A 26,181-nucleotide genomic window follows, 5' to 3' on the forward strand; every position below is an offset into this window, starting at 1 on the left:
CTTCCAGCTCACCGACTGGTGTGCGATGCCCCCACGCATTGGAACTCTACGTTGCAGATGTTGGGAAGAATTTGTGAGCAGAAGACGGCAGTTGTTGACTACCACCATCAACACGGCTGTCGGTATTCAGGTCAGACTCCACACATAAGACCTCTAGAGTGGACATGGATGTCAGACATCTGCACCATACTCCAAAACTTTGAGGAGTCCACCAAGATGGTGAGCGGCGATGATGCCATAATTAGCGTCACCATCCCGTTTCTCTGTCTTCTGAAACGCTCTCTGCTCACAATTAAAGAGGATGCATTGCAGGCAGAGGACAATGAGATGGAGCAAGTAACCATACATGGTGATTCCACACAGCCCAGCCTCATCTCATCCCAACGTGGATTGGGTGACAATGAGGAGGAGGAGGAAGAACAGGAGCTAGTTTCCTGCGCTATAGACGGTATTACCTGCACAACTATCATACCGTCTGTTCAGCGTGGATGGTCTGAGGAGAGGGAGGAGGAGGATGAGGAGGAGAGCCTAGTCAGTCGTCCTCTTGGTGAGGTTGCCTCTGCAGTCTGGCACACATGGCTGAGTTTATGTTACGCTGCCTTTGCCGTGACCCGCGCGTTGTCCAAATTTTGGGTGACAGTCATTACTGGTTGGTGACACTTCTAGACCCACGCTACAAGGAGAACTTTCTGTCTCTTATTCCCTTGGGGCAGTCCGAGAAGGCCCTTGTTGTGGAATTATTAAAAAAATTCCCATCTGAAAATGCTGGCGGCAGAGGTCACAGCTCGTTGGACAACCAAGCAGTACAGACGAGAGAGACACAAATGCAATTCAGCAGAGGCAGGGGAACACTGTCAAAGTTCTAGGACAGTTTTCTCAGACCCGCCCATCACACAGGCCCTGAGGCACTCACAAGGAGGGAAAAGTTTCCGAAGATGGTGAGGGAGTACCATGCCAATTGTACCAATGTCCTCTGTGATTCCTCTGTGCCTTATAATTATTGGGTATCCAAGCTGGACACGTGGCATGAACTGGCTCTTTTCGCCTTGGAGGTCCTGGCCTGCCCTGCCGCTAGCGTTTTGTCAGAGCGGGTTTTTAGTGCCGCTGGTGGAATGATAACCAATAGGCACATCCACCTTTCAACTGAAAATGCTGACAGGATGACTCTTATAAAAATAAACAAGGGCTGGATTGAGCAAGACTTCTCAACACAACCGAATGATAGCAGCGTAGCATAAACTTAAATACAGTGTCTTTTTTGGGAGGTCTAACTCTATTTGCATGCACCTCTGTCTTCACACCCAGACATGGGTATAAGCTTCCTGATTTTGTCTATTTGCTCTTGTCCTCCTCATCTTTTATCCTCCACCACCATATCACCACAATATATACCATATCACCATATTTACGTCTCTTGCAAGGGGCATTGGAGCTCCTCCAAATTTTTGGCAGCCGTTGCATTCACTGCATAGGCAAACAGTATGGGAGACCCACTTCCTAATAATGGGAACATTGTTTTCAGGAGGTTCTCCGACCTCTACGTCTCTTGCAAGGGACATTGAAGTTCCTCCAAATTTTTGGCAGCTGTTGCATTCACTGCATAGGCAAACCGCATGGGAGAAACACTCCTTTCTAATGGGAACATGTCATTACTGTGGCCCAGCTCTATGCGTCTTTAAATTGTTATTGGGGTATTTCCTAAATTTTGGCAGCCGTTGGACTCACTGCATACCATATAACTGTATAGCAGACCCCCTCCTTTCTAATGGGAACATGTCATTACTGTGGCCCAGTTCTATGTGTCTTTAAATTGGTATTGGGGTTTTTCCCAAATTTTGTCAGCCCTTGCAGTCACTGCATGGGCATTACCACTATAGGAGACCCACTCCTTTATAATGGGAATTTTTTTTTTTTTTACTGAGGCCCTCCTCTATGTCTCTTCAAAGGGGTATTGGGGTGCATCCAAATTTTTGGCAGCCCTTGCAGTCACTGCATATGCAATAACCACTCTTTAATAATGGAAACAACAAAGAATAGCCGACTGCTGACCCTTTAAGAATAGTAAGGGCCGCCTGATCTCCCTATAATAATAGTGTTTTTGACTTTCAGATTCCCTCCTTCATGAATGAAGCAGGATGTGTCTGATGATGTCTCACACACTACATGGTCAGATAAGGTAGTAAAATGTTAAAATGATATTTCCTGGTGAATGCATTTTTCACCGTTGAAAGCAATGCAAAAGTGCAAAAACGCATCAAAAACGCTACGTGTGAACATAGCCCAAGGTGTGGAGGAGCATTTTTGTTTTTGGTTATTTTTTTTATTTTGCCTTATATACAAGGCATTACTCTGGAAAGGATGTTCCTTAACATTTTTCTCACGAAAATCCATTTTGGTTTTGTTTTTGTATGTTTTATAATGAGTCCGTAAAAGTGGCGTAATACCTCTGACAACGTTGACATCAGTGACCTGGGAGTCAGAGATGCTTCCAGGGATCTTCCCCATGCTGTTTCCATGTCATTTGAGCACTGTTCCCATCGATTTGGGCAATTTTTAGGCCCTCTGCAGACCGCCAGGGGGGCCACCAGAAAAATGCTCGAGTTTCCCATAGACTTACATTGGGCTCGTTACTCGGACCGAGCACTCGAGCATTCCAATTTGCTCTACGCAAGCATTTTAGTGCTCGCCCATCACTAATAGGATCCTCAGTTACAGGGGAAAACAGCCCTCAAGCATGATTTCAGTCACTAGCAGAGCTGATCTAGGTCATGCTGGAGAAACAATTGAGCAAACCTGGCAATCACAAGATTGCCGGGTTCAGTAAAAGTTATGGCATTGCTGCTGTCTATGGTCACAGTATATGGGTGTGACAGAGACTGTTGTGTTCCTGCCCCTGAAGACAACAATTGTGTAGTGTGAATACTGTCATGCGTTTTTCCTGCGTTTTATGGTGACATGTAAAATGTATAGAGTGTAATGTAACTAATGTATAATGTGATAGGTACTGATGCTACTGCGTGGGTACGGCAAAGGCAATGCTTAAGGTAACTCTGGTACACTCAGCTCAGGTATAGGGAAAGTATAGAATATAGTTTAGAGTTTAGGACATAGAGAAAATGAGACAATGATAGGCATTGTACTATGCTTAGTACATCCTGTTAGAAGATAGTGACTGTAGTTAAGTAGGTGAATGGTTAAGGTTGCCTAGCAACAGACTGCTGGGGCAGACAGAGTAAAGAGACAGTCAATGATTGGTCTAGCGCACCGTGGGAGGGGTTCAGGCCAGTAAAAGGGAACCAGTTGCCGGTTTAGCCAGTTAGTAAGAGTTAGTGAGAGACAAAATCGAGTTCAAGTGGCAGTGAAATACATATTGTTCTGGCGGTATGAGTTCGTATCAAATTTGCTGCGGACCTTCCTGCAACGTCCGGGGCCTAAGGCCCAAACTAGACACTGAGGAGAGTGCTGTTATCCCTTCCATGCTGAGGAAAACAGGACGGGGAACTGCGTGAGAGAAACGTAGTGGATCTCGGGAATACTGTGGTGCCAGACGGGGAATCCGTAGGGCTAGCAGGACCTGTTAAAGTAGGGATAGTCCGAGCTAAGCATAAGCAAGTGCTTAAAATGTACTGTGTTGATGTACCAAGAACCAAAGGGTGCTGTGCTTGATACTGCATGTCAAAGACTGATGCACTTGAAATGTCCAGTAACGTTGAACTTGTTAAAATGAACCGGGTGTCCCCTGATGTGTGTGCTGCTGGTCCTGGAAATGAGGACGTGGAGACAGTGAAGACCTCCGGCCTGCAAGTGAATACAATGCAATGTACACAGCACAACACTTATGGACTGGGACACATTTCGTTTGTAAAGTGCCAGAGTGTTAAGGAGCAGCAGCTCGCCCATGGCTATTTTCCTGGGCACCTTACAACTTGGCGTAGCTGGCAGGATGAAATCATGCATCAAGGAAAGTGGAAAGATGCAGGGAAGCTTTTGGATGCATCTACAGATGGTGACTGTTAGGGAACCCAAGATGATGGACGATGGCGCAAAAACCAGAAGGAACGCCACCTGTCGTGGGCATGCGGAGAACAAAATGGTACGAAATCCCGTCCGACCTGGAGAGTGACCTGTCTGGAGAGGTCATCTCATCGTGAATGGTGCCCACCCAGGCCCAGTTGTGTCATCCCATCATAAGTTGTGCCATGGGCAAAAAAGGAAACCCCACCCATTAATGCTAGCCACGGAGAAATGGGCGGAGACTCCCAAGAAATGGACAGGTGATCCGGAAGAAGTCCCAGCCCGGAAGAGGCAGAGCAATTGAAGATTATGCCTCAAGCAGAGCAGGCTGGCGCCATTGCTGGTGAGAATGATGGAGAAGGAGCAGTCCGGAGTGACTAGAGAGAGATATGGTGTGGTGACCGTGGGGGACGGGGAAGGTCCGAGTGGAAGCTGCAGCTGGTCCGGCAGTCAGAGGAGGTGCGGCCGGGAAGACTGAATAAGCCAGAGGTCCCGAGTCAGGAGCCGGATCCCAAGACAGAAGCGGCCATGACAGTGTGGCTGAGGCCCTGTGGCCAGCCGAACGTCTGAAGTCCCTGAAAAAGGTGCCAGTTCAGGAGGTGGCCCCGATATCTAGACCACAGGTGTATGTGTAGGAGGAACCCCGTCAAGGCTAAGGTGGTGGCGGGACTCATCCAAGAGAAGAAAAAGAGGGAAAAGCGGGTGCGGTTCCAGTTGGATCTCCCCGGGGGTGGAATGGCTGACGAAGGGGTGAAGCAGCTGAGCATAAGCAGATGCTTGAAATGTACTGTGTTGATGGAACAAGAACCGGAGGGTGCTGTACCCGATAGTGCGTGTTAAAAACTGATGTACTTGAACTGTCCAGTAAAGTTGAACTTGTTAAAACAAACCGAGTGTCCCTTGATGTGTGTGTGGCTGGTCCTGGAACTGAGGACGTGGACACAGCGAAGGCCTCCTGCCTGCAAGTGAGTACGATCCAATGTACACAGTACAACACTTATGAAGGCCCCCACCTCAGTAGGCCATTATGAGGGGGGTCTCATGATAATACAGACCCTTATATTCATTTTTGGCGGTACAATTGCTCTGTTTTATTTTTGGTTATGAAAGGGTTAACTGGTTTATACAGGTCAGCTGTGATAGCCACAAGCAGATTATTCTTGTTTAAACTGGATTTTTGGCGGTCAAATGTCCTTGGATTTGATTGGCTGTCAAGAAAAATGGGGGAAGGAATGCAAGATATAAAGACAGCTGTTCGCCAGCTGTGCGGCATTCCAGCTGTCAGAAGAAAAGAAGATCCCCCCCCCCCCCCTTGTTTTAGTTTAGTTTTTTTTTTTAATTTGTCGTGATAGTTGATTTGCGGAGCAGTAGTTTGCCCACAGCTACCGTCCTGGGCACCTTACAACTGTATAGTGCTCACTGAGCACTATGTAGGCTGAAAAAGACAGGCTATATATATGTTATCATCAGGGTTCCCAGCTGTCTCTGAAAGTTTGGCACCTGACCAGGTCCTGATAGATTGAAGGAGCAGGAGTGTAATGTAGCGACGTTCACAGACATTGCTGCAGGCTTTGCACCTCCTGCAATGTAAACATGAGTTTAAATTGACATTTCTTCCCCTTAAACATGTTTGCTTTCATTTTGTAGAGCTTTACTAGAAGTAAAAATAAGGGCAAATAAAAATATCTCCTAATAAAGGCACTGCTGTAGTCTGTGAGATGTATATTGTCTACAGGAAATTGCAATTGCACATAGTAACATGATATATAATAAACACTAAAAGCTCTGCATTGAGTAAGAGTTGGAAACTGACCACAACTTCTTCCAAAAAATGAACTGCTATTAGATTATGCAATAGATCGTGTGAATTATATTTTTTTCCTGGAATGTGTAGCAAGAAATTCAATATAAAACTGAATATGTCACAGTGTTTTTCCAACCTTTTTTGACACGTAAGAACCCCTGAGTACCACTATAAAAATATGTGATAGTTCATGTGAATGATTTTTTTTCCTGCATTGCGTAGCAAGAAATATTCAATATAAAACCAAATATGTTAGTGTTTTTCCAAACAATACCATAAAAACTACAAGGAAAAGTGAGTAGATGTTTTTTTGCAAAAACAATAAATAAGTCTGGTAAAAAGTCCCAGTGCGGCAACACAGCGAAGTTGGTAAGACTTAAAAGTCAATTGAAAAAAAATGCAATGCATGTAAATTAAAGGGGTTGACCACTACTTGCACAACCCCTTCTCAATCCCTATGTTTTTCCCCCCAGTAAAATAATAATAGTTAGGCTGCGGTCACATGAGTGATGCTTCTTCTGAGAGAATCAGATCGATCATGTAAATGACTCTCGACTCAATCTCTGATCAGCGTTTGAGCCGATAATCAGCTTAGTGTGATGTGATTCTCTCGTAGTAGAGAATTGTATAAGTGCGGAGAATATAGAAAACTTAATTCCTCCATCTTCTCCATTGTCTGAGTCTGCGTAAATCGGACTGCACTGGGATGTCATTTGAGTGTAGTCTGATGTTTTACATGCGTCCATAGACTTCAAAGGGTCTGCGTGATTTAATTTGTGGAGCCACTTGCAGCCAATTTGGTCTGTAGAAAAAGACGCAGATCTGCACTGCCCCATAATATAATATTGGTCCGAGTGCTATCCGATAAAACATCGGATTGCACTCGTCCGAGTTATACGCTCATTTGAGCGAGCCCTTATATTCACCTCCGATGCTAGTGCCATTCCATTGATTTCGGTACAGGCTCTCCCGGCAATCGCGTGACAGTGTCTGTTAAATAAATCAGACTTCTGGTGGAAGTCTGAGCTGCTGCTGTTCTCTCATTTCCTCCAGATGTCAATGTTGAAAAAAGTTCAAACTCATTAGATTTTATTGCTACTTGCTTGTCGCAGTCACAGTACCCTTGGGGTTGCAATGTGACCCCATTCACTTGCATTGCACTGTGATATAGTAGAGTAGAGATTAGTTGCAAGACAGGTGTAGTGTTCAAAGTCGCCGTATAGCCCTAACCTAGGACCAAAGAGGGACACATCCACCTGATACTATAGCTCTGTGGAAATTTGTTTACTGCAAGAAAGTTTTTATTACACTCACAGAATAAAACTTGTTACAATGCGCATATAAAATCATGAGTTTCGCCCGGCTTTTTGCAAGGGTGTGACCTGCACTACCTCAATTTCTGTTTAAATTCGCCAAAACGCCAAACTGTGTATAGATACCAATACTGTTATAAAAATTCCGCCACTACTTCAGTCATAGGAATCTTATTCAAAAATTGTAATAAAACTAATAGAATTAAGAAGTATAAATAGAAATTAAATAAATTCATGAATATATTAAAAAGAGGTACTCTAGAAATAACTTATTAAAGAATCAATTCTATCTTAATATGACATAATTTTATACTTACACTCCATGATTTGATGAAATAACACAAATCTTAGGGTATTTGACCCTCATTGCAAAACAGGAGTACTAGTACGCTAGGTAAAAAAGGCTTTATTCTGTAAGTATAAGGGAAGCTTACCACAGAGCTTCACTATTGGGAGGACATGTCTTCCTGCTATATCATTTTGTGGTAGGTGAGACGGAAGCAGGGGCGGACTGGCCCACCGGAGGATCGGGAAAACCCCCAGTGGGCCCCGGGTCCTGATGGCCATGCCCCAAGCCCCGCCCCCTACCCTCTGGGCCCTGTACAGAGAACAGAGGGCCCCCCCGGTTCGCTAATCATATCGGCAGCACTGCCGATATGATTAGTGATGGGCCCTCTGCAGCGGCAAAGCAGGGAGAGCGATCTCCCTGCTCTGCCTGCTGCCGCAGTGCCCCTCTGCCTCCTCTGCGCAGCGCGGTACTGCCGGCGCGTGCGCAGGAGGTCAGTCTCAGGGCGATGACGTCATCTCCCTGGGACTGCTTCCTGTGCGCACTGTGGAGGACGGACCCAGCGTCACCCCAGGCAGCGGCTGCAGGCCTGCAGCTCATCTCGACGCGTGAGTATAAAAAGCGGGGGTGGGGGGGGGGTACTATGCCCAGCAGCATGTACTACCACCAGTGGCTGGCAGGACATGCCTGGTGGGCATGATAGTACCACGGAGGCTGGCAAGACATGCAAGGCATGAATCATGCCTAGAATGTCCTGTCAGCCTCTGTGGTACTATCATGCCCAGCATGTCCTGCCAGAAACTGGTGGTTCCATCATGCATGTGTGACACCCCAGGGGTCTGGTTGCCACAGTAATAGAGATATTATGTCTGAGAGCAAGTGGGAGGTTTCTCTGGTCAGGATCCCTAAACATGCAACACGGTCCGCCCAGACCTGGGAGGGGAGGAATCTGCCCTTATAAACTGGGTCTGGGGCGGGATTAGAGCAGTCAGAGTCAGAGTGAAGCTGCAGACAGAGTCAGAGCCTGGAGAGGGAAAGGAAGAACTAGGAGCTCTGTAGGAGCAGTAGCTGAAGTCCAGGGGCTGGAGCTGAGCAGAGTTCGCCCTGGACGAAGATACTAAAACCGGACACAGGAGTCCGAGGCTGTGGGGACTGATCTACACCCAGCAGCAGAAACCAGCCAGCAGGGGATTCCAGGTCCTCTGGCCATAGAAGCCCGGAGGCTCAGTCACAGAGAAGGGACCAGCGCCGCCATCCAGGAGCGGAGGCTAACAGAAGGCCCCAAGTCACCAGCCATACGGGTGAGCACCACACGGTATACTCAGGGACGTGGGCTACTTGTAACCGCTGACAGCAAGGTAGCCAGGAAGAGTGCAGATAAACGGGGAGGCCTACAACTCCACCTGGCCAGGGGAACTCCTGCTTGCTCGCAGACTGACCAGGCCCCTTATACTAGCCAGTACTCCCGGGAGGGTCTGCCTTGTACCATCAGTAAAGACCCTGAACTGCACTACACGTCTCTGTGATTCCTTGCCGCTCCTGCACCATTAGCACTGGGACCCTCACACCATCACTCCCATCATCTTTCACATTAGCTGCCCTGAGGCAATACTCCTCCCGTGGGGAGTTATCCCATACTCGGCTGCGCAACCAACATCAGCCTCAGCGGACGGCAGCACAGCGGCGGTCCCCACTGACCGCAATCCACGGGTGGCGTAGTCGGACACTTATTACAATACAAATAGACTGCCACTGGTTTGACCACCCTGGGCACGGACCGGGTCACCGCCACGGAGAACTACAACCCCCAGCGATCCGGCTCCGGGTATTTCCCCTGCACAGCAGCAGCACAACACAGGCCCAGGGGGCGCGTCACATGCCCATTGCCTATTTTGTTTTTTATTAAAGATGGAGTCCCTACATGTGTTTTGTGTTTTATTTTTATTCAAAAAATTTTTTCTCTGTGTTGTGTTTTTTTTTTTTTTCTGTTTACTAGAAATTCATGGTGGCCATGTCTAATTTGGCGTGATGCCATGAATTTCAGGCGTAGTACCAGCTGATAGTACCAGCTTTGTATTAACCCCATTATTACCCAGCGTGCCACCCCCACCAGGGCCGCTGGAAGAGCCGGATAAAGCGCCTGGAAATGGCGCTACGATGAATGCGCAATTCCAGGGGTGACTGCGGGGGGGGGCCCAGAATGCTTGGGCCTTATGTGACACCCCAGGGGTCTGGTTGCCACAGTGATAGAGATATTACGTCTGAGAGCAGGTTGGAGGTCTCTTGGTCAGGAATCCTGTGCATGCCACACCTCCTGCCCAGTCCTGGGAGGGGAAGAACTTCCCCTATATAAAACTGGGGCTGAGGCAGGGTTAGTTAGTTAAGAAGAGGAGCAGCTATAGGAAAGAAAGATCAGGAGCTCAGTGGGAGCAGTGCTACAAGGAATCAGGGGCTGGCAGCTGTAGAGCTCGCCCTGATTGAAGAATTATCACCGGACCCGGAGTCCGAGGCTGTGGGGACTAATCCTTACCCAGCAGCAGAAACCGACCGGCAGGGGATTTCAGGTCCTCTGGCCAAGAAACCCAAAGGCACGGTCACACGCGTGGGACCAGCACCGCCATCGTGGAGCGGAAGCCACTAGAAGGCCCCGAGTCACCGGCCATACGGGTGAGCACCACATGGTACACTCAGGGACGTGGGCTACTTTTACCCGCCTCTAGCAAGGTAGCCAGAAGAGTACAATTAGTTGGGGAGGCCTACAACTCCGCCTGGCCAGGGGATATCCCATCTGCTCAAAGACTGACCAGGCCCCGATCGCTAGCCAGTACTCCGGGAGGGTCTATCTTTATCACCAGTAAAGACCCTGAACTATACCGCATCGTCTCTGAGTGGTTCCTGCTACCCCCATCATCCACGTCGGCTGCCCTGAGGCCATACCCCTCCCGTTGGGGGTTATACCATCTACGCTGCACAATCGTATCACCGGCCTCAGCGGTCTGCCCTGCAGCGGCAGCTCCATAGCTGCATTCAACGGGTGGCGTAGTCGTCCAACATCTACTGCTAATACTCAGCCACACAGTTTGACTCTCTGGGCACGGACCGGGTCACCGCCACGAGACTACTACCCTCAACAGGCCCGGCTCCGGGTAGTCCCCGCGTGCGCAATGCGACACCAAGTAGGCCCAGGGGCGCGTCAACTTTTTGGCGTAGTCGGCAGGATTTCGTGCCCGCAACCACCGGGTACTGCGTGCCTGAAAAAGACTGTTCAAACTTACCAGTGGTGAAGATTCCCGCCATCCGGCGCCATCTTCTGCCTTCTTCCCGCCATCCGCGAAGTTTTCCCGCCATCCGGCGCCATCTTCTGCCTTCTTCCCGCCATCCGTGGAGTTTTCCCGCCGTTGGACGCCATCTTGAAGACGCCGCGCGGGAAGAAGAGGGGCGTGGACTCCGAAAGCGCGCGAGAACTGAAGCCCCGCCTCACGTCCGGACGTTGCGTAAGGTCCTGGAAGGAGCCCAGCAGACGCCGACGTCACAGGAGCGCGACGGAAGGTCCTCAACCCTGACGATCCACTGCGGAGCCGCGGCCTACGGAAGAGGATCATCGCAAGGTAGGCCACGGTCCACTAGGGGGGAGAAAGATGTCGGATACGGAGGAGAGCTTCACTGCCTCAACCCCCGCCAGCGCCACCGCTGCTGCAGTCATGCCTTTCACCATGCCCTATATCCCGGGAGCAGCCTGGCTACCCCAGTACTCAGGGGAGTCACATACCCTGAATGACTTTAAAGAAAAGCTGGATAGCCTCTTCCAGGTGTATCCCCTCACAGAAGAGCAAAAAGTGAGCATCCTGGTGGCCCAACTAACCGGGGCAGCCCAAAGGGAGGTAAAGTCCTGGCCACCTGGGAGGAGGACTGTCGCAGGGATACTAACCCGGCTGAGGGACACCTTTGATACCCGCACCTCAGCCGAGATTAAGCTTAGATTCTATGGGTGCAAGCAGCGAGCACATGAGAGTATAAGGGACTATGCACTAAACCTACAAGAGGCCCTGAGAGCCATTAAGCAGACCGACCCTGACAGCGTGGGAAACGAGGACAGGCTGTTGACCGAGCAATTTATAGAGGGACTATATTGCAATGTCCACCGAACCCAGTTGCGGGCCATAGCCTTACAGGATCCTCATCTGGACTTTGCACAGTTCAAGGACAGAGCTATCCGGGTGCTCCGAGAACCGGCACCGGGTGGCGTTGTGACCCACAGGCGCCCTACTACCGCTTACCACCAGGAGGCGGCGCCCTTGTCGGCAGGGCCTGTGGGGGCTGATGCGCAGGCTTTGAACAATGACCCGGCTCCGGACCTGCACCATCAGGTCCAAGAGCTAGCTAAAAGCGTTGCTGCGCTAACCCGAACTGTGCAGTCTTTACAGGTTTCCACTCCAGGGAAGATCCAGCTGGCATCCGGACCGGAGGACATCCCGTGGCGTCGACCAAGGAGGACCCCACCGGCCAGAGGAAGACCCAGTGACCGGTACAACGAGGACGGACAACCCATCTGCCGCCGCTGCAATCAACCCGGACATATGGCAAGGTACTGTCCTTTAAACTGGCACAACCTGGGGTAGAGGGCCAACCCCCAGGAAAAAGATCACCAGGCCCATCGAACTGGCGCGACAAATATGTGGGAGGACGTCCAGTCTTGCCTGTGGTACTGGATGGCATCCCTATGAGTGCCCTACTGGACACCGGGTCACAGGTCACTACCATCCCGTACGTGCTCTTCAAGCAGTACTGGAATGACTCGGATATAACCCGCTATCCAGACGACGACTTGAGCATCATCGCCAGTAATGGTCAGCCCGTGCCACAGATCGGATTTAAAGAAATGACCATTAAAATCGGTAGAGTCGAACTGGCAGCACAGGGACTGATCATTGTAGACATTGACAAGCGCGAGAGTCACCCAAAGATAACTCTAGGAACTAATGTGATTGAAAATTGTCTTGCAGAGGTGATTTTCATTTTACAGCAGGTTGCCAAGAACGCCAGCTCCGGTCAGCAGCGAGTGCTCCAGAAAGAGATCCGGGCACTGATGCGACGGCAACAGGTGGAACTCTCTGGTGGTGAGATTGGTAGCGTAAGAATGTGTGACCCTTTCCCTATTGCCATGCCCCCGAAAAGTGAAATGATGATTTGGTGCCGGGCAGCTATTGGTCTGAGAGGTAGAGATTACCAGGCCATGGTAGAACCAGTCTACTCAGACAGTAGGCCCACCATTTTGACAGCACGGGGGTAGTTGATGTACGCCATGGGAGGGTGCCCGTTCGTATAATAAATATCGGGAAAAGGGAAGTATACCTGCCCCGGTATGCTACGCTAGCCAAATTATATACTATCAACCAAAATTCTATACAGTCTGTGGAACCCTTGCCTCCATCTCACCCGGAGGAAGGTAATGGCTCTACGAAAATAATGGAGAATTGGTGTCAGCAACTACATTTGGGTACTGACTCCACTCCCTCCCACCAGAAACAGGGAGTCTACCGGGTGGTTCGAGAGTACGAGAGAGTGTTTAGTAAACACCCGTTAGACTTCGGGCGAGTCAAGGGGGTAGAACACCACATCCCCACGGGAGACCATCCTCCCATAAAAGAGAGGTATCGACCCGTACCCCCTGCACACTACCAACACGCCAAGGGGATGCTTAGAGACATGAAGGAGGCTGGGGTAATCAGGGATAGCTGTAGCCCCTGGGCAGCTCCACTAGTCTTGGTCAAAAAGAAAGACAACACCATGAGAATGTGTGCAGATTACCGGAAAATTAACCGTATCACACACAAAGATGCGTACCCCTTACCAAGAATAGAGGAGTCTTTGGCTGCTTTAAAATCTGCTAACTTCTTATCCACCTTGGATCTCACTAGCGGGTACTGGCAGGTTCCTGTAGCAGAGGCGGACCGGGAGAAGACCGCATTCACCACCCCGATGGGACTTAGCGAGTTTACCTGCATGCCGTTCGGACTCTGCAACGCACCAGGAACCTTCCAGCGATTGATGGAATGCTGTCTGGGACACCGAAACTTTGAGACGGTCCTGTTATACCTGGACGATGTCATCGTCTATTCCAAGACCTACGAGGACCACCTGAAACACCTGGCGGAAGTGTTCGAAGCTCTGGCAAGTTACGGCCTAAAGGTGAAACCCTCCAAGTGTCACCTCCTGAAGCCAAAGGTGCAGTACCTGGGACACGTGGTGAGTGCTGACGGAGTGGCTCCCGACCCTGATAAGATCACCGCAATTAAGGAATGGCCAAGCCCCTCCAGCGTAAAGGAAGTGAGGCAGTTCCTCGGGTTGGTAGGCTACTACCGAAGGTTCATTCCCGGTTTCACCAAAAAGGCAGCTCCTATGCAGGACCTCCTGATAGGCCAGTCCAGGAAGGCCAAGAACCAGAAGCCACCCTTCAGATGGGAGAAGCTGGAAGAAGAGTCCTTCCGCCAGCTGAAGATGGCCCTCACAGGGGATGAAATCCTGGCGTACCCTGATTATAGCCAGCCCTTTATCCTCTACACCAACGCCAGTAACATCGGGCTAGGAGCCGTACTGTCCCAGATCCAGCAGGGGAAGGAACGGGTAATTGCTTACGCCAGCCGAAAACTGCGACCCACCGAAAGAAACCCTGAGAATTACAGCTCATTTAAGCTAGAGTTCCTGGCAGTGGTGTGGGCAGTCACCGAACGCTTTAAGCACTACCTCGCTGCTTCCCGGTTCACCGTGTACACGGATAACAACCCGTTGACACACCTGGACACTGCAAGACTCGGTGCCCTAGAGCAGAGATGGATGGCCCGCTTGTCCAACTATGAGTTTACAATCAAATACCGGGCAGGACGCTCCAATACCAACGCGGACGCCCTGTCCAGGATGCCGAACCTACCGGACGTAGGGGAAGATTCAGAGGAACTGGAAGAAGTTGAACTCCCCGCGTTCCACCGTCATGGGACTATCCAGTATTCCCACCGTGTAAGGAGTAAGCAATCCGCTACGTTCAACCCATTACCTCATTACAACTGGGTGGAAACGCAAGACAGTGACCCTGCCGTCCGACTGGTAAAGGAGATGCTGACCCGGCCCGATGCACGCCTTGACCCAGACGCTCCGGAGGAAGCCAAGCAACTGTGGGCTGAGAAGAGTCGACTGTTCCTTTACAAGGGGAAGTTGTGCCGCAGAATGGTTAACTCCCGGACGCATGAACTAATCTGGCAAGTAGTGGTGCCAAGAAGAGACGCTGCTATGGTGATGGAGGCATACCACGACGGAGCTGGGCACTTCGGATGGAAGAAGCTGGAGTTCCTGCTGCGCGGGCGGTTCCATTGGGTAGGCATGAGAGGAACCATCGAGAGGTGGTGCAGAGACTGTGGCCCATGCAACCTAAGAAGGAAGGACCGTGCCAGCCAGAAGACTCCCCTGCAGTCCATCATCACCAGACAGCCGTTGGAACTGGTAGCCTTAGATCATGTAAAACTGACCCCAAGCAGAAGTGGCTACGTCTACACGTTAACCATCGTGGATCACTACTCCCGGTTCTTGGTTGTCGTCCCCGTCAAGGACTTAACGGCTCAAACAGCAGCTAGAGCCTTCCAGCAGCACTTCTGCCGTCCGCACGGATACCCGGAGCAGGTGCTGACGGACCAGGGGCCTGCCTTTGAAGCGGAAGTCTTCCAGGAGTTCTGCACCCTGTATGGCTGCCGGAAGATAAGAACAACACCCTATCACCCGCAAACTAATGGACTTTGTGAGAAAATGAACCAGGTGGTGATAGATCTTCTGAAAACATTGCCCCTGGAAGAACGTAGTCTGTGGCCTGAAAAGCTGCCCGACCTGGTGGACCTATACAACCACATCCCTGTAGGTTCCACCAACTGTACCCCGGCTTACCTAATGAGGGCAAGACCTGGTAAGCTTCCTGTTGATCTGGAGATGGGAGTCCTGACACCCGAGGACACTTCACCAGAAGCAGACTGGGACACAGAGAGGCAGCAGCAGTACCGGAAAGTACAGGAGAGCGTGGAGCAAAGTCTCTGTCAAGCTAGGGAAAGACAAGAGAAAACTTACAACCAGTATGCTCCCGCTGTTCCCCTGGTGCCCGGAGAGCAGGTCTTGAAGAGGAAAAGACGGCTCCACAAGTTGGACGACCAGTGGGAGAAGGACCCGTACACCGTACTGCCCTCAAGCCACGACAACCCAAAGATCTGTACAATCAGTAAAGACGGAGGGGAAACCACAGCCATTGTATCCCGGGATCACCTGAAGAAGTGTCCCGAACAGCTACGGAACCCTGAAGAGGAACAAGAAGACCCTCGACCCATAGAGGAAAGGGAAGATATGGTTAGTACTGTGCTCGGAGACTTCCCTCGGTCTTGGACTCAAGTCAATGGGGCTGTTGTGGTGCCCGTCCTCACGTTCCTCCAACCAGCATCCCAAGTGCCTACGGAGACACAGGTAGAGCTGGAAGAACAGCCGGTCCAGGAGGCAGAAGACCCCACACAAGCAGACCCGGAGAATCAACCCTCTGTTTATAGTGAGCCTGCCATACCCCTAGTGAGCCAAAGAGTCCGTAGACGGTTGCCCAGTTTACCCTTGACAGCTCCTATACCCTGTAGCTCAGGACCAGTCAGCCAGCTCCGTAGGTCCACTAGGGTCACTAGAGGCCAGTTGCCCCTACGGTGGAGGATCTAAATGTTCGAGCTATTTTATTAATGTTTACCTGTTTGTTGTTGCTTGTGTATAATTATGTGTTTCTAGTTATTTGTAGGAGTCTTTGGTGGATTTACCGGGAATCCTTTGTGCATATAGTTGGAGCGTAACCCAGGACGGACTAAAAGACTGATAAGGACTCGGGGCAGGACAGACCCCTACCTGGTTACGTCTCCCTGTTTTGGTGAAATGGACACCCTTGTTTCTTGAAAAACTGCACCCGGTTGCGGACACGCTGTGACCATCCTAATGTTTTTCTTTATTGCGTTGTTTCTGTTTGTAATTTGTTATGTTACAAAAATATGTTTAGTCCCGGAGTACTAAATTTCACTAGGGGGGAATGTGACACCCCAGGGGTCTGGTTGCCACAGTGATAGAGATATTACGTCTGAGAGCAGGTGGGAGGTCTCTTGGTCAGGAATCCTGTGCATGCCACACCTCCTGCCCAGTCCTGGGAGGGGAAGAACTTCCTCTATATAAAACTGGGGCTGAGGCAGGGTTAGTTAGTTAAGAAGAGGAGCAGCTATAGGAAAGAAAGATCAGGAGCTCAGTGGGAGCAGTGCTACAAGGAATCAGGGGCTGGCAGCTGTAGAGCTCGCCCTGATTGAAGAATTATCACCGGACCCGGAGTCCGAGGCTGTGGGGACTAATCCTTACCCAGCAGCAGAAACCGACCGGCAGGGGATTTCAGGTCCTCTGGCCAAGAAACCCGAAGGCACGGTCACACGCGTGGGACCAGCACCGCCATCGTGGAGCGGAAGCCACTAGAAGGCCCCGAGTCACCGGCCATACGGGTGAGCACCACACGGTACACTCAGGGACGTGGGCTACTTTTACCCGCCTCTAGCAAGGTAGCCAGAAGAGTACAATTAGTTGGGGAGGCCTACAACTCCGCCTGGCCAGGGGAAATCCCATCTGCTCAAAGACTGACCAGGCCCCGATCGCTAGCCAGTACTCCGGGAGGGTCTATCTTTATCACCAGTAAAGACCCTGAACTACACCGCATCGTCTCTGAGTGGTTCCTGCTACCCCCATCATCCACGTCGGCTGCCCTGAGGCCATACCCCTCCCGTTGGGGGTTATACCATCTACGCTGCACAATCGTATCACCGGCCTCAGCGGTCTGCCCTGCAGCGGCAGCTCCATAGCTGCATTCAACGGGTGGCGTAGTCGTCCAACATCTACTGCTAATACTCAGCCACACAGTTTGACTCCCTGGGCACGGACCGGGTCACCGCCACGAGACTACTACCCTCAACAGGCCCGGCTCCGGGTAGTCCCCGCGTGCGCAACGCGACACCAAGTAGGCCCAGGGGCGCGTCACTTACCATGCTGAGAATCCCAGCCCCCAGATGCCTGGTTTTACCTGGCTGGCGATCAAAATATGGTGGGAGCCCACGCATTTTTTTTTATTATTATTTTTTTAAATAATTTAAAAAAAAACATTGGACTTTCCTGACTTTTGATCAGCAGCCACGGTAAAACCAGGCAGCTGGAGGTGTCAGCCCGTAGCTGACTGCTTTAGCTGCGCTGAGAATCAAAAATTCTGTGGCGCACTATGTCATTTTTGTTTTATTATTTATTTATTTTCACATTTTTATATGTGTGACAGTCCCAACAGCTAATCACAGACGCTGACACAGAGAATGGGCGTCTGTGATTGGCTGCTTGAGTAACCTGAAAGCAGCCCATACATAATACCATATTAGAATGTATGGACTGATTGTACATTACTCGAACAGTCAATCACAGACGCCCATCCTCTTTGACAGCATCTGCGATTGGCTGTTGGGTCTGTCACATATAGAAGTGTGAAAATAAATTTTTAAAACGATGTAGCACTCCGCAGAATTTTTGATTCTCACCGCAGATAAAGCAGACAGCTACGGCCTGCCACCCCCAGCTGCCTGGCTTTACCTTGGCTGGCGATCAAAAGACAGAGAAGCCGAATATTTGTTTTAAACCTATTTAACATTTATTTTTTTTAAAAAAATGCTTGGGCTCCCGCCATATGTTGATCACCAGCCAGATAAAACAAGGCAGCTGGGGGCTGGGATTCGCAGCATGGTAAGGCCCAAGCGTTCTTGGCCCCCCACGCTGAAAATCGCAGCCCGCAGCCACCCCTGAAAATGGCGCATTCATCATAGCACCATTTCCAGATGCTTTACCCGGCTCTTCCAGCGGCCCTGGTGGTGAGTGGCACCCTGGGTAATAATAGGGTTAGTACCAGGCCAGCTTTGTATTATCAGCTGGTACTAAGCCCGAAATTCATGGTGTCACGCCAAATTAGACATAGCCACCATCAATTTCTAGTAAACAGAAAAAAAAAGACAGATTTTTTTTTTTTATTAACAGTAAAACACATTTAGGGACTCCATCTTTAATAAAGAAAAATCCTCACTCCAACATAATCCATAGGTCTTCTGTCTTCAGCTCTGCTACATCTTTGCCATCAGACAATATGTCTGCTGACAGATGAGCCGGCACAGAATGACACTGGAGCAATGTTACTGTGTAGTGCGGCACTTTGTTTCTTTTTTTGTCATTTCATATAGTGTAGAAATCTTGGGAAAAGTGTGGATTGTGCTCTGGAAGTGATCAGTTATAGCTAACTATGTTATTTTCTGCAGAGATAAGTCCTGCATAGAAGATGTGATATATCGGTCTGCGGCAGATAAAGAACTTGTGAGTATGTGTATTACTTATACACGCACACTGACACTATATACAGAGCTCCTGTGTATAATATCAATGGTGATCATTGCATTACCTGTACACTGACACTATATACAGAGCTTCTGTGTATAATGTCACTGGTGATGACTATATAACTTGTACACTATATACAGAGCTCCTGTGTATAATGTCACTGGTGATCACTGTATAACCTGTACACTGACCCAATATACAGAGCTTTTTTACATTTCTATTATTTTAGTATTATTTGTCACTATGTGGTGGCATTATGTGCTTTGGTCATGACATGACGATATTTGTCCCTTGTATGTGGTATTATTCGGTCACTATGTGGTGGTAATATGTAGTCTCATGGTGTGTCAGTATTTATACCTTGTATCTGGTAGCATTTGATCACTATGTGGTGGTATTATGTGCTTTGGTCATGGTGTGGCGGTATTTGTGCCTTGTATGTGGCATTATTTGGGCACTATGTGGTGGTAATATGTGATCTGGTCACTGTGTGGTAGTATTTCTGCCTTCTATCTGGTAATATTGGTCTTGGTAGAGTGGATTGTGGTTGGTCATTTGTTTTATCTGATATCAATAAGGGGAAACCTCTTTATTTCCAATAGATATTAAATACTTGGATGTTTAACCTCTTCCTGTCCTGTAACTATTACACAGCAGCAGAGATGCAGTTACAGAGGTTCACCAGAGAAAGCAAGTTGGCATTTGGTGAGATTTTCACCTCTGTATTTATAAGACAAAACCAGGAGTGGGTGAGAAATGCATAAAACATTATCTCTGATTGCTCCACTCCTGGTTTTGTCTTATAAATACTGAGGTAAAAATCTCACCAAATACTCAAAGTGCCACAATCTTCTGACAGTGCGGATTCCACCAATAAATAAGTGATCACCTTCCCAACCTGTGCATCGCTGATAACTTGTTTTCACCAATAAAAACCCTTTAATGCAAACTACAGTAATTGTACATCGCATTTCTGGTGAGCGCACAGTGATGGGCAGGAGCCGCCAATATAATGGGTATAACGGCTAACAGGTATCTGCAAATAGCTGAAGGGTGGGTGGGCCCGGGTGGGTGGGCACCTGGAGTCAATTTCCCTGGTGGGCCCCAGACACCCCAGTCCGGCGCTGGACGGAAGGCAGCTGAAATTTCATGGTGGATGAGGTGTGGATTTATTAGAGAACTGGATACCTGTTTTGTTCCTACACTTGAGTGAAGGTGTGAATGAAATTATACAAATCTCAGAAGTAGAGGACTGTGAAGATCAGACGAGTCTTCATTGCATTATGTTTTAAGTGTTTACCAACCTTTAGGCTATGTTCACACATCATGTTTTTTTCAGCGTTTTTTTTAATGCGTTTTTTATGCAAATTTTCAGCTGCATTTTGCAGTACCCGCAAAGTCTATGAGATTCCAGAAATGTCATGCACACATCATGTTTTTTTTTGTTCAGAATTTTGGGCTTTGCATGTTTTTTTTTGCAAAATAGAGCATGTCACTTCTTTCAGCGTTTTTTCAGTGTTTTTTTACCCATTGAAAGTAATGGGTGGTGAAAAAAAACCTGAAAAAACGCACCAAAAATGCAGGTGTCAGGTTTTTCAGTCGTTTTTTCAGCGCTTTTTGCGCCAAAACCAGAAATTTTTATATTTTTTTCAATGAACATTATGTACAAACATATAAGAGACAAAAGGACAGTGAAAAAAAACGCAGCAAAAATGCACCAAAAAATAAGCAAAACAGCAAGAAAAATCCTGAACAAACATCTGGCAAGAGATCAGGTTTTGCTGCAGAAAAAAACATGATGTGTGACCATAGCCTTACACACAAGAACCCCCTGAGAATGGAACTATCAACTTTCAATCCTTGAGACCATTGATGTCAACTTGTATGTCAGTCAGCAAGGCTTTCTATAATACCTGGCTATTATTGTGCTGAAACAACTGAGAACAGTTTATCATATATTATAAAAAATACAAGTGTTTTGACTGCTGCCTTCCTTGAAATCCCTTACTTCTCCCCCTCTTTGTATTTGAGTTATATGCTCAGAACCTGCTTATTATTTTTCAGTCTGCAAACCACTAATATAATGGCTGTCCTAGTTCAACCATTCGTGTGATTCTAGACATTGCCTAATTTGTATAACATGAATGGCAATAAATCATGTCCAACTGTCATTTAGTGATACATATATGCATATAAAAATTTAAATAGTCATAAATAGAAAAAAATACAAATTGAAATGATACAACTGCTTCTGGTTCTGAATTCTAATTGGGGAAAAGTATTTCAATTAGTAAATATAAGAGGATTTAATTATATATATATATATATATATATATGTGTACATACTGTATGTATATATATATATATATATATATATATATATATTATAGAATGTTAGCACTTCATGTAATCCACTTATATACATTCTAATCCATATATATATATATATATATATATATATATATATATATATATACATACAGCCTTGACTCTTACAAAACTAAAGGGTTTTTCCCAAAATTCTAAGTTGTTCCATATCAATAATAAAACTTACTAATCGTTTGGGGTCCAACCACTGGCACCCTTAGCAATCCAGACAATGGGTCCCTAGATCACAGGAACCAAGCTCTGCATAGCCCTGTATTGAATGGAGTGGAGGTGTACATGCTAGACCACAACTTTATTCATTGTCTATAAGACTGTCAGATTACAGCCCCGACTATTCCCTACAGCCCCATAGGGAATAAATTACGATTTTTGGAATAACCTTTTTTAATCTAAGCAGCTTTAAATGTTTAAAGGAATATCAAACTTACTGTCTGCCTTGTAAGTGACCGCAGCTCTAATGATTCTACTTCGTGTTTTATATTGCATGGTCTAAGTCTAGGAAGAGAGGACTGAATACACCAGATTTTGAAACTCTCCTTTCCACATCCTGTTTATGCAATTCTCATTATTGTTTGACTACATTAAATTATTTTAATACAACATTGGACTCTGATTATCCTGATTTAGTAATAGGAGACCGTGAATGTGGTTGAACCAACAGGTCCACAAGCCAATATTAGAAAGCAGACAGATTTGTAGTTGTAGAAAAGAGAAAAGTAGTCAAATCAAACCAAAATAACAACCAAAAGACAAGATAATTAGGAATTAAAACTAAAATTTAAAGCTAGCCAGAAGGTTGCTACATGTATTTCAATATACATTTTTGGCATGCTACTTTTATTTTTCTTAAAAAAAAAAAAGATGCCTTACTAAACTTGATAGTGACTAAACAGTCTATTGTTTGTTGAGTGGTGGCCATGTGCATGTAACCTCTTCATTTAAATGACTCTACAAATTATAAGTTAGAATTAGTCAAAAGTGTTCACTGTCCCTTTTTAAAGAATTGTTACTAAATAACAGGATGGTTTTTTAAAGAGGTTGTCCTCTGCAATAAATAATGCCCCCATCGATTTCAATTTTGAAAAAAGTTTTTTTGTAATTACCTTTCGTTGTTATAAGGGTCTGTGAGCGGCGCTATCGCTGACTGCTCATTGGGCATCTCTGACCCCGGCTACAGCCGGCTCTGACATCCGCTGATGTCATGTCAAATTCCAGATTCATGCAGGCGAGACCCAGTGGCACGCCACCTCCTGTCACAGCCCAGCATCCACCGCGCGCTTTCCCTCTCCTCTGCATTCATCTAGCAATTAAAAGACTATATACGGTACATAAATATATATCAACAGGCCGTTGTGAATAAACCACATACGTAATTACAGTAAATATTGCATAAATCATTCATCATCTCACCTCCAGATTATAAGCACTGTAATTATTGCAGTAATCATCCATACCATCCACCCCAGTTTATTAACATAGTAACATAATTTTCAGTTATCATCCATTATATGCAATTCACCATGCTCACTGCTCCCTATGGTTTATTGTCACAGACAGTAACCATGATGACCTGCACTAATCATTCATCACATACTCTTATGTTTCCCAATAATTGTGAAGTGTAAACTGCTGCCAATCACCCAATGAACAAGTTTAAAGAGGTGGTCCGCTACATTGTAAAATGCCCCCATCGATTTACACCTTTTAACTAACTATTTTTGGAAATACCTTATGTTGCCAGATGTGCCTGTGAGCGGTGCTATCCCTTCTTGCTCAGTCCACATCACGTGACCTCGGCTGATGTCACGTCAACTTCCGGATTTCTTGGATTCACCTAGGCATGACCAAGTCGCACGCACTAAACCCCCCCCCAACGATTGACTGGGTTGTGAACGGCGTTTCACCGCACGTCACATCCCAAAAGGCCTTCACACAGGAAGTGCAGGAGCACCCTTAATGCCATTACCCTTAAGGATTCAACTGAATATGCATCCCCACTGGGATTTCTCTCATATGGTTTGGACCATCACAGCCTTACTCAGAGCGACTATGTGAGCAAGGCCCAGGAGCGGACCGAAACGTAAAAGTCGCCTCTAAACAAAAGAACTGTTTTTTGTCTGCCACTTGCACGTTTTTCTAAATATCATTAAAACTTTTGCATTGGATCGCCTGAGTGTGCGGTGAAAATTTCTATACTCTAGTGAATGTGGAGTCTGCAACTCCCTTCCACCTGCACCTCACTCTATAGCTGTGTGCAGGCCAATTTTTGTAATCGTGAACATCCCAAAATCCAGAGAGCGCTTGCGGCCAATGAAAGCAGAGGAGAGAGGGAAAGCGCGCGCTTGATTTTGGACCGATATTGGATCGAAGGGGGCATTATAGAATGTAGTGGACCACCTCTTTAAGCTTAAAAATAATCATTCTCGGAATTATATCGTCCTGTAAACAAGAGATGTGCTGTCAAGAAAAATGACAGTCTATGTGCACACAATGATGTATTACTGATAGGGATGTGTGGATCCATGGATGTTCAGGTTCGGCAGACTCTACGAAGCTACAGTTAAAAGTTTGGTTTTGGACCGAACTTGACCCCGAACCCAATACAAGTCAATAGGGACCCTAACTTCGGTGCTTAAAAAGGGCTGTAAAATGTTCATAGTAAGGGCTAAGGGGCTGCAAAAGGAAGCCAAATGGGGGTAAGTGCAGGACAATTGCCCTGAAAACAAATGTTGATAGGAAAATGACTTAAAATAACAAAATAAAAAAAAGAAACAATTATAATCTTGAACCAGGAGGCAGAGGTCCAAGTGAAGCAGGAGGTTGAGGAGGAGGAGGAGGTGGAGGTGGCAGTGTAGGTGGAAAAAGTGGAGGAGGAGTAGGTAGCCAAAACTGTATTTTTTTTTTGTTTTTTTAGGGGATACTCTGAAAACAGGCAGTGTAATAATCTGCGAGCCACTCTCTCTCTGAATACAGGCCGTGTAATACTCTGCAATTTTTAGGGTTGAAAACAAAGCGGAGAGCATCAAATAGATGTGTCAGTTTTGCTGGTGGTGGTGAATGTAGCTGCTGCAGGGAGAGAGAGGCCGTGGTCGATCTGTGTCGGCTACGTGCCTAAATGAAACACCTTCCTTTGCTGCAAGTAGGCGGCAGGATGCTCTGTGTAATTTCGTAGGCCCGAGTATCGTTGGATGAATGGTGAGGCCAGAACAAGTAGAAGTGGTTTTAGGTTGGTTGGTTGAGAGTGCCTTCAGTCCCATTGCTTTGTCTTCCACCTAATCCCCTGCTGAAAGCGCAGATTTGGCACCTGTGGCTCATGGGCATCTGTCTTCCACCTCACCCCCTGGCAAGCAGTCTGAGCCCCAAGTCATGCAGCGGTATCTTCTGCTTTTTGATGACTGCTGGCTGTGGTTCCGTGGGCCATCCATCTGGCCCTGGCCAACAATTGGAAGAGATTGAGTGCACTGATGCCCAACCACTTGTTTTGTTGGAGGATGAGTGCGTGGGATGGGTAGTGTAAACGGTCAGCAGACCACTGCAGCACATCTCTGATGATGCTGACGATGAAACACTGTGCCAACTACTGCTGCAGCTTCCTGCAGTGTGCACACTGGCATGGAGGGCAGGGGTGAAGACTGGCTGGATCATCATGTGAGGGATTATTGTTATTATTTATTTTTAGAGCACCATTGATTCTATGGTGCTGTACATGAGGAGGAGTTACATACAAACACAAATAGAAATTGCAATGAACAAACTAATAGTGACGGACAAGTACAAAGGGGAGAGGACCCTACCATTGTGGCCTTACATTCTACAGGATAATGGGGAAGGATAGTAGTTTTGGGGGGGTGCAACAGCTCTGCTGTTGGTAAGGTGGCAGTGGGGTCATTGCAGGCTGTAAGCTGTTCTGAAGACATGGGTTTTCAAGTTCCGCTTGAAAGTTCCAAATGAGGGGATAATCGGATGTGTTGGGCCACAGAATTCTTCAGGATGGGGAATACTCGGGAGAAGTCTTGCAGGCGATTGGGTGAGGAACGTACGATTGTGGAGGAGAGAAGGAGGTCTTGGGAGGACCAGAGATTATGTGGTGGGAGATATCAGCAGATTAGTTCAGAGACAGGGGCGGGCCTACCGCTGGTGCAGCAGGTGCAGCTGCACCGGAGCCTGGCCGTGCAGGGGTGCCCTTACCGGGCAGTTAATATTGAGGGCAATCTGGCCTGCTTCTCGGAGCCCCAGGCTCTGGGGGGCCCATGGCCAGATTGCCCTCTCATGTGCGGCGGGCAGCGAGCGATCCCTCCAGCTCCGCTGCTGACAGAAGGGAAATGGCAGTGGAGCTGAGGGATCCGCCCTCTGCTTCCTGCCCGGTGCTTCCTCCCTGACTCAGGCTCGTACAGCTTGATAACGTCATCAAGCAGCGCGGGCCTGTGTAAGGGAGGAAGTTACCGGCAACAAGGAGGATGCTGCGGGAGCGTGCTGAGGGGTAAGTTGTGTTTTTTTTTTGTTTTTTTTTGTACTGATACACTGGGGAGACGAACAGGAGAATGAGGGGAGGTGGGGGGAGAGCAATGATGGGCAGAGCAGTGATGGGCAGAGCAATGATGGGCAGAGCAGTGATGGGAAGAGCAGTGATGGGCAGAGCAGTGATGGGCAGAGCAATGATGGGGAGAGCAATGATGGGAGAGCAATGATGGGCAGAGCAGTGATCGGCAAAGCAATGATGGGGAGAAAAATGATGGGCTGAGCAATGATAGGGACAGTGGGGATGGGCAGAGCAATGATGGGGACGGGGAAAGCAATGATGAGGATGGTGGGGATGGGGAGAGCAATGATGGGGATGGGGAGAGCAATAATGGGGATGGTGAGAATGGTGGGGATTGGGAGAGCAATGATGGTGCTGGAGAGAGCAATGACGGGGGTTG

The 26,181-nt window shown here is 47.9% G+C and overlaps 1 protein-coding gene across 1 annotated transcript in view; it reads right to left on the bottom strand.

The window, feature by feature from the left end:
• Positions 1-21,782, bottom strand: part of LOC141252567 (uncharacterized) — a 116,923-nt gene extending 95,141 nt beyond the window's left edge. Inside the window, exon 1 of the mRNA XM_073670532.1 lies at positions 21,691-21,782. The gene's annotated coding sequence lies outside the window, so the exon portion shown is untranslated. The remainder of the gene's footprint in view (positions 1-21,690) is intronic.
• Between the last annotated feature and the right edge of the window lie 4,399 nt (positions 21,783-26,181).

Source organism: Phyllobates terribilis, unplaced genomic scaffold (assembly GCF_046119375.1).
Source record: "Phyllobates terribilis strain yellow unplaced genomic scaffold, ASM4611937v1 Scaffold_2__4_contigs__length_985480577, whole genome shotgun sequence".
Lineage (NCBI taxonomy): Eukaryota > Metazoa > Chordata > Amphibia > Anura > Dendrobatidae > Phyllobates > Phyllobates terribilis.